The 9224-nt window shown below is 40.7% G+C and overlaps 1 long non-coding RNA gene across 1 annotated transcript; it reads left to right on the top strand.

Moving 5' to 3' along the window:
• Positions 1 to 2184: 2184 nt before the first annotated feature.
• Positions 2185 to 6206, top strand: LOC311592033. Its single transcript, XR_014777271.1, has 5 exons — positions 2185 to 2313; positions 2454 to 2656; positions 3068 to 3199; positions 3478 to 3656; positions 5084 to 6206. It is a non-coding gene; the product is annotated as an uncharacterized lncRNA (long non-coding RNA).
• Positions 6207 to 9224: the final 3018 nt, after the last annotated feature.

Below are 9224 nucleotides of genomic sequence, written 5' to 3'. Positions count from 1 at the left end.
CTTCCAAAGGTTCTGAGTTCAATTCCCAGCAGCCACATGGTAGCGTGCAGTCATCTGTGATGGGATCTGGTGCCCTCTTCTAGCATGCAGGCAGAATACTGTATAAATAATAAATAAATAAATCTTTGAAAAAAAAAAGAACTCAAGAAAGTAGACGTCTGCAAACTAAATTACCCAGCTGAAAATATGGTAAACCCAATCTGGTTTTGTTTTGCTTTGCTTTTTGTTTTTGCTTTTGTTTTTCGAGACAGGGTTTCTCTGTGTAGCCTCGGCTGTCCTGGACTCACTCTGTAGACCAGGCTGGCCTCGATCTCACAGCGATCTGCCTCCCTCTGCTTCCCTGAGTGCTAAGATTACAAGTGTTCACCAGTGAGACCAGATAGGAGCCTCGTCTCATTGCCATGTTTTGTTGTTATCACTGGGAGAACTGCTCTTCTCTGAAAGGAAAGGAGATGTGAACTGAGGGGAAAGGTGAGGGTACAGGGATCAATCAAGGGAGGGGAAACTGCAGTCAGAGTGTAATGTGTGAGGGAAAAAATAAGTATTTTTTAAAGTTAAAATTAGAAAACAAATAATAAAAAGGAAACGTATATAGAGGGAGGGATAAATTAACTAAATATCTTTTCTAATAACTCTTCTGCTAACATAAAATGCCAACTGTCAAGCTTCCAAACATATATGCACATGAGATTCACATGGTATTCTATTCAACATCTGGAAAACCACATAAGTCTGAATTATTCAGTAATCAAACTAAGCAAATAAGGAACTTCTACGTATTACTTACTTATGGTTTTGTTCAATAATGTTAGGCACCATTAATATATATTCATGATCTGTTGATGTATATAAGATTCTTTCCTTCAAACAACATAGGTGTTACTCCACAAAAGAATGGATAAAGAAACTGTATTACATTTACATGGTGAAGTATTACACAGCTATTAAAAGCAATGGCATCATGAAATTTCCAGGCAAGTGAATGGAACTAGAAAAAAAATCATACCAAGTGAGGTAACCCAGTACCAGAAAGATAAACACCTAGAAGTGGGCATTATAGGTAGAAAGTAAAAGACAATCATATTATAGTCTTATAGGACTTAAGGGAAGAGGCAAGGATCCTCCTGGGAAGGGGAAATACAATAGATTTTATGAGTGGACTCATGGCAGATGGGTTTGGGAACAGGAAAGATCAGTTGTTGGGGGGAGAAAATACTGGGAGAGGTGACTAGAATTGGAGGCACTTGGGGGGTCAGATGGAAACCTAATACAATGGAAGCTCCATGAAATCTATGAAAGCAGCCTTAGCAAAGTCTCCTAGTAATGGCAGACATGTGTCATTCCTACTCTACTTCCCCCCTTTCTTAATGGCATGATTACCCGCATCGAACTAGTGGCCTGAGAGGGAAAGTGAGGCAAGAATGGTTGGAGGTGTTGAGACCTCAGGCATCTGTGAACATGATGAAGCAGCTGTTGGTCTGAGGGACAGAATCAAAGACTATTTAAACATTTGGTGAGTGGGTAGATGTTTTATGGGTGAACGTACATTATTGGCTGTGGTTAAGGTCCTAGGAATGCCTTATTTGCATAAAGAGGAATTCCTGATGCTTGCTGGACACAACCATATAAGGAGAGGTGAAGTGGAAGTTTCTGGTTTCTTTAAAAACTCGGTTGTGTCATGGGAATGTGTTTTTTGTGTCAGTCGCAAGTATGAGATGTGGGAGTGTTTTTCCACTCCTGAAGACAGCTTTGTGACCTTTGTTAGCTTAAAAAAAAAAGACCTGTGAGCGGCATGTTTTGGTGGAAGCTGTCTCATATCAGGAGTGTGGTTTTGCAGCTGGCAAAAACCTTATGTAGCTGCTGAGAGGAAATAAATAGAAGCCCAGAGATAATGAGAACCCTTTTGCATCACCATGGCTTACACAGGTTCTCAGGTCTTCAACACTACCCTTCAAAGAAAGAAATGCTCCAGAGAACTTGACGTGGTCCTCCGAATAATTCTGGCCAGTTCTGCTGACTTGCACTGATTTGGCAGAGATTTGCAGTTTCTGCTGGGTCATACCACTGCTATTGACTGATGTTGCTATTTGTTATTTGACTGGACTGTTGGAATTTTGACAACACAGAGTGGAATTTTCTGCACAAAACTCAGCCTCTACTGGTTTGCTCTCTGTGTCCCGGATGAAGCAGGAGTGTAAGGAACTGGTGGAGAAAGATCCAAGCCCAAAGCTGGTTGGGCGGCCCTTGTGCCTTCTCTGCTGGCTCACTAGCTGTATTCCAGATGGACCAAGCCAGAGCGACCCCAAGTGGAGAGTGAGTCATTCAGTTTCAATGGATTTGTAAGCTTTCTGTACTAGTTCAAAAAAGACACAGGGTATTGTTTCAAAATTTTTCTGTTGAGGTTTTCATTTCTTTTTTTTTTTGTTTTTTTTTTTGTTTTTTTTTGTTTTTAGAGACAGAGTTTCTCTGTAGCCTTGGATGTCCTGGACCTTCATTTTAGAGCAGGTTGACGTCAAACTCAGAGATCCACCTGCCTCTGCCTCTGTGGGTGTGGAGATTGCAAGTGTGTACCACAGCGTCTGACTTTTGTTGAGAGTCTTTGTGTCTGAGTATGTGGTCAATTTTGAAGAAAGTTCTATGAGATTCTTAAAAGAAGGTAGGTATTTTCTTTTACCCAAATGTTTATGAATAGTTATTATGTCCACTTGGTTTATAATATTAGTTACTTCCACCATTTCTCTGCTTAGTTTTTGTCTAAAGGACCTTTATACTGCCAAAAGTTGGGTAGTGAAGTCTCCCACTTATCAGTGTGTGTCAATGTGTGACTTAAGCGATAGCAGTGTTTCTTTCTTTTACAAACTTGAGTGCCTTTTTGCTTGGTGTATAGATGTGAAGAATTGCAATGTTCTGTTGGTTTTTCTGTGGATTTTTCTGTGTATTTCGTGTCCTTCCATACCTATTTTATTCCTTTTGTTTTAAAGTCTATTTTCATATATTAAAATGGTATAACTTGATGTCAGAATATAGGATAATTCAAACATATCCATATCTATCACCCTGCACAAAGCTCAAATGCAAGTGGATCAAATACCTCAACAGAAGACCAGATACACTGAACCTAATTAAATAGAAAGTGGAAAATATCCTTGAGCACACTGGCACAGAAGACAACCTCCTGAACAGATCACCAATAGCACAGGTACTTTAATCAACAATCATCCATATATGCAGTTTCATGAAATGGAAAAGACTCTACAAGACAAATGGCACCACCATCCTGGCAAAATAGTAGCCTACTGATGTTGTCTACCAGCTTCCTGTAAATTGCCTTTATTACATTTATTATCTTTATGTATGTCTCTATCATCCCTAATCTCTTCAAGGCTTTTATCCTGAAGGGGTATTGAATTTTGTCAACAGTTTTCTTTGATGAGTTTTAAAAAATATTTTATTCTATTTATGTGTCTGTGTATCTAGGTGCCTTCAGAGGTCAGAATAAGTTTTCAATCCACTGGAGTTGGAGCAAATCACGGTTCTGACTTGCCTCAGAAGCCACCTGACATAAGATTTCTGGACACCAAACCCAAGTCCTCTGTATGAGCAGCAAGCTTAATTACTGATCTATCATTCCAACTCATCTTCCATGCTTTCCGATGGTGATTTATATTTTATTATATCACTTTCTATACTGAGAATTGCTTTTATAGTGCAAAATCCTAAGAGCATGTTCAGGGTCTGTTGTTGAATATTCTGTCCTAACCACAAGCCCAAAATTTAGTTACCAATTGTTCGTGAAACTCAAGCCAGAAACTCAAAACAGCATTTTAAAAAATAAAACATACATACACAATAAAACTAAAGGCATGCTAATTTTTAATACTAATTTGATATTTGTACGACAAAGAATAAAGGTAGGAAATGTTTTTTTTAACTTTTTATTTTTGTAAGTAAATCAAGTCACAAAAGAATACAGAAAGGCATGGAAAGAATATGTCATGGTTCTCAGGTAACAAAAACAAAGGTGGAGGTTTCAAGAGAGATAGCCCAAGGGTGTAAGAGTGTGAGCATGAGCGAGCTGGCCCAGCAACTTGCCTGCATTGCAGTGATGTTTGATGAGGGAGTGATGCCCTCATCCCTCTCCTTGCTACCTGTGGCAGGCAGGCGATCTGGCCCAGCCTCTAACCTGGTGTATCACTCAGGAGAATGGACCCTGTACCTCACTTGGGAAGATCAATGGAGCTGGCTTTGCTTGCTGTCATGAGCATGGGTGAGCTCACCCTGATGGCATGAAAGGAGAGCTAGCTCCATCTCTTGCCTGCTTCAGGATTGGGTAAGCTAGCCAGGGAAGTACAGGAGAGCTCCCCTGGACGGCATGTGGCAGGAAAGCTGCCGAGGCCCAGATCCAGGGCTTTGAGTTGGCCCACCCCAACATCTACCCCATCTCTGAGGTGGAGCACATAGAGGAGCTGGTCCTTGAGAACCAAAGGTGCAAGATCTCTGTAACGCAGGGCAACAACAGGATAACCTGGAGGAGAACCATTGAGGATCCAGTATTGACAGTGTAACAGAAGCCAGAGGCCTCAACCCATACCCATGACTCATTGCAGTGAACATTTACAATGAAGTGTGTGGGAAAGGTATGCTGTAGAACATAGTTGACACACTACAGATTCTACAACAAGAGTTTTTTCTTCTGGGTGTGCTTCAAGGACTGAGGGTAGGTATAAAGGGGTGGGGAAATGAATGGGATTGGAGTACATGATGTGAAATTCACAAAAATCATTAAAAAGCTGAAGAATTATAAAAAAAAAAGAATCTATTAAAATAATCATACAAAAAGCCAAGGGCACTACACACAACGCATTGTTAGAGTCTGAAAGGATAACTCTTAAAATTCAGGCACCTTTCCTAATAAACTCCTTATGTAAAATCGTCTCCTCAACTTACTATTCTATCTTTGTACTTCTCTAGTTATCCAAATCCTAGACCCCAAAGCAAGTTAAAACACTTGTACATAAGTACTACAATACCATACTCTCATCCACCTTCAACCAGTTCCTGTCGCTGTCTTTGATCACCACAGAGCAATGTCACCTGGTGGACATCATGCAGGAGGAACTGTGGCAGTCAAGTGAGCTTCCTGGAGATGATGGTCTACTATTTTGCCCAGCTGTGATGGACATACCTCGAAGAAGCACAGTGCTGAAGGTTGGGGAGTGGTGGATGTTGGTCTCTGGATTGCTTCTTGCTGCTGCTATGCTTCCTCAAGCTTGTCATTGCTCTATTTGTCCTATATCTAGCATGGTATGAAAGGGCATGGGGAGGCCGTACCACTGCCGTGATCGCTTCATGGAAGACAGCACACTCTCTTTGGCAATGTCCCTGCTGCAGATCAATGTGAGGATGAGCTTTCACAAAATAATACTGTTTGGATGAATTAATGATTTCACAAAAATTCCTAATTTTATTTTAAATCACTTTAGAAGGTTAGGGTAGCTGATAAAGAAGGCTGAGGAGATAGTTTAGGTCGCTTTCCCAGGAAGATACAGCAAAGATAGAACTAAGAGTCAGTAGAATGTGCAACCTTTCTGTAGAGTAGGGAAGGCTGTAGAAGGCCAGAAAAGAAACACACTGGGCTTTCATGCAGTACAAGCACATAGTTGTACTTGAGGAAAGGAAAAAAGAACATTTGAGACAGGTTATTGATCAAAGAAAACATTCATTCTAGGTTGGGTCCGTGTTTCTTGATCTTGTGGTCTAAAGATGTGGTCATACATGTCAGAGTGCACCAATGAAAAGGCAGGGTTATGAACAGAGAACAAATTACCCTATTATAAGACTAGAGGATAGATTAATCAGTTTGCGTAAATATGTTTTCAAAACAAATATGAGGCCAATGATTTGTTTCTTGGTAAATACAAGCTATTGTTAGCTATCGTAGGGGAAAACTAGCTAAAATAGACATGGCTTTGCTGCAACTTTGTTAATCAATGGCAAAAGAACTGTTGCCTTGAAACTAAGATGAATTTGTGGGAAGAAAGATAGCCGGGAAATGTTCAGCTATGTGTGGGTTTCCAAAGAAGGGTATATAATCAGTAATATCTTTGTGTAATTATTATAATCTGGTTTTAAGAATATGTTTCTGTGGTGATTGTTTTGGAATAATGTATAACTATGAGGTGATCTTTTTTTCTTAAGTGGGATTAAAAAGGTCTAAGAGAAAAATCAAAGTAGTTGGAGTCTTGTTTTATCCAAAAAGTGTGTGTGTGTGTGTGTGTGTGTGTGTGTGTGTGTGTGTGTGTGTGTATGTGTGTGGTTTTTTCACCTTTTTTGCCATCCCCGGAGAATTAAGTTTTGCTCCCTCAGAGAAAAAGTTTGCTTAGTGGTTCACACATCCTCCTTGGTGTGTGGCCTTCCACAATCACATGTGGAAAAAGCTTCACACACTGTCAAATACTAACCCAGTGCAGAGCCCACTCTTCCTCTGCAGCTCCACATGAACACAGACGTTCCAAGCATGCACCTTAACCTCACCATGTCCAAGCTTTACTCTAGGTTTCCCCTTCAGGCTTGCTCCTCGTTCCCATAGATATAAACTCCATTTTCCAGGGACCTTAGCCAAAGGCCTGGGAGTCATTATTGACTCCCCCACTTACGACACATGCAGTCAGAAATCCTCAGAGTTTAACATTCAAAACAGATCCAGAGCCCAGCAGTGTGGAACATGGCTTTTATCCCAGCACTCAGGAGGCAGAGGCAGGAGATTATGAGTTTAAGTTCAGCCCAGTCTACAGAATGAGTTCAGGGACAGCCCAGACTATACAGAAAACCTAGTGTGTGATATATATACACATTTTTCCAGAACAACAGAGAACAACCAACACTGTTCTTTCTCTTTCACCTCTTCAGCCATTTCTTTCTGCTACACAACTTTTTCTCCTCCAACTCCATCTCCTCTGGCTCCTATTGTTCCTCTTCTACTTCTTCCTTCCTCCTGTCTTCTCTGCTAGTTCCGTCTCTTCTTTCACTTCCTGCCATTCCTTCTCATGATTCTCCCCCAATTTTCCTCTTCCTCTTTTTTCTTCCTTTTTAATCTTCATCCTCTTTCTCCTCCTCTTCCTTCTCCTCCTTCTCCCCCTATTCTTTTTCCCATGCCTAGTTTTCTCTCTGCTCCTCTCCTTCCTCTTTCTTTTTCTTTTCCTGGCATCGTTTTCTCTCATTTTCTATCCAAAGGAGCCCTAAAAACAACAAGTATGCAGAAAAGGAAGCTTTCTATACAGAAATATGACATATAATAAGATGCTCCAAAATGAATGAAAATGGTTTCTAAAAAAAAAATATCGATGAGAAATGTTGAGTCTCAGCAGGGATCCAACAGAGCCTGAGTAATTGATGAGCAAGCCTTGCAGCTCAAAAGGCATCTCAATACGGAGAGTCAGAGTCAGACAGGTGAACGATACAACCACTCTGGGGAATCGTGAAACGATGAAAAGTAGTTGTATATTATATCAAATACTTTGCAAGAAATGGAAAGCTAACTTCCCAATGCCAGAAAATGGATTTACACTTGGGATGATCTATGTGACAGTAAATTGCAACTGTAGGCAAGGAGGCAGTGGTGTGAATTTCGACATTTGTTTTATGAATGAATGTAAATGACCTCTCCTCCCATTTTTTAAAAAAACTTTTCTCAATTACAGTACTGAGAATCTTGGGGCCTTTCACATGCTAGGCAAGGGCTCTACTGCTGAGCCACATCCCTAGTCCCTCTGTGGGGAATTCTAGGCAGAGAATCCAACATTGAGCAACACACTCAGCCACTCACTGGGGAGTTCTGGGCAGAAGCTCTACTAACAAGCAATAACCCAGGCCCTTTGCAAAAGCACTCTACTAATAAACTACATCCCCAACTGTTTTATTTTAAATTTTGAGGCACAATCTTACTAAGCTGCAAGTTGACTCTGAGCTCCAGGAAATCATGGGATTTGACATTTTCCTATCTCCCAGGTAGAAGGACTACAGACTGACACTGACTGACATATTTAACATTTTAACAGCAGGATTCTGGTTTCCAAAGTTAACTGAGTGGTTAACTTAAGCAAGAATTACAGGATTTTGAGCACCTTACAGTATGCAAAACTAAATACCAAATTTAGAAACTGGGTCACAACTCAATAAAACAATGTCAGTAGAACCACTGCCAAGTTTCCTAGGGACAATCTCATTTGTTAAGGGCCAAGGCTGTGACATTGGTACCAAACTCTTCTTTATGTCATTATAAAGTCTCAGAGTGAGTTTAGCGTGACCTCCACATTGGCCATTAAGCTCCCTAGTGTTGTGGGTATCCAGGAGAAAAGACTGTTTGGACATGAATTTGACCCAATAAAAAGTCTTTATTAGCTAGCTAGTAGCAGCACTGGGTGTTCAGGATTGAGTGTACCCCTTGAGCCTCTATCAGAGTGAGATTTTAAGCACAAAACAAACAAGAAACAAAATGAACCACAACAAAACAAAATATGTGTTCTAGGTTGGCATACTTCAGGTAACAAAACATTTAAAAGAAACATAACTACCAGATGTCAAAAAGCAATATTAGTACATTTAGAGACTTTCCGAAAACTATTGGCTTTGATGTATTAGTCCTTTGCTTTCATTTTGGCAGGTGGTATTATGTGCTGAGTTTTATGGCTTGAACAGCACTTGCATCATGGAGTCAGTTAAGATAAGCTCTAAGCCAGGCATGGTGGTACACATCTTTAATCCCAGCATTCAGGAGGCAGAGGCAGGCAGATTGCTGTGAGTTTGAGGCCAGCCTGGTCTACAAAGTGAGTCCAGGACAGGCAAAGCTAACACAGAGAAACCCTGTCTTGAGATAAAACAAAAAAACAAAAAGATAAGCTCTAGTAAGGTCTAAGGCCCTGATACATGCCCCACTGGTCTTAGTGAATGAATCAACTTGTGGGCTCATCCTGCTCTAAAGAGGTATAGTTGGTCCTAAGAATTTTTATTTTACTGATAACTGGCCACATAGTTTAAGATGAAGAAGCCAGGCGTGGTGGCACATGCTTTTAATCCAGCACTCGGGAGGCAGAGGCAGGTGGACAAATGTGAGTTCGAGGCCAGCCTGGTCTACAAAGCGAGTCAAGGACAGCCAAGGCTACACAGAGACACCCTGTCTTGGAAAACAAAACAAAACAAAAAAAAGTTAAGATACAGAGTGCTGC

The sequence above is a fragment of the Acomys minous genome, assembly GCF_964271855.1.
Source record: "Acomys minous genome assembly, chromosome: 2".
Taxonomy (NCBI): Eukaryota; Metazoa; Chordata; class Mammalia; order Rodentia; family Muridae; genus Acomys; species Acomys minous.
This window is presented reverse-complemented; position numbering and strand designations above follow the sequence as displayed.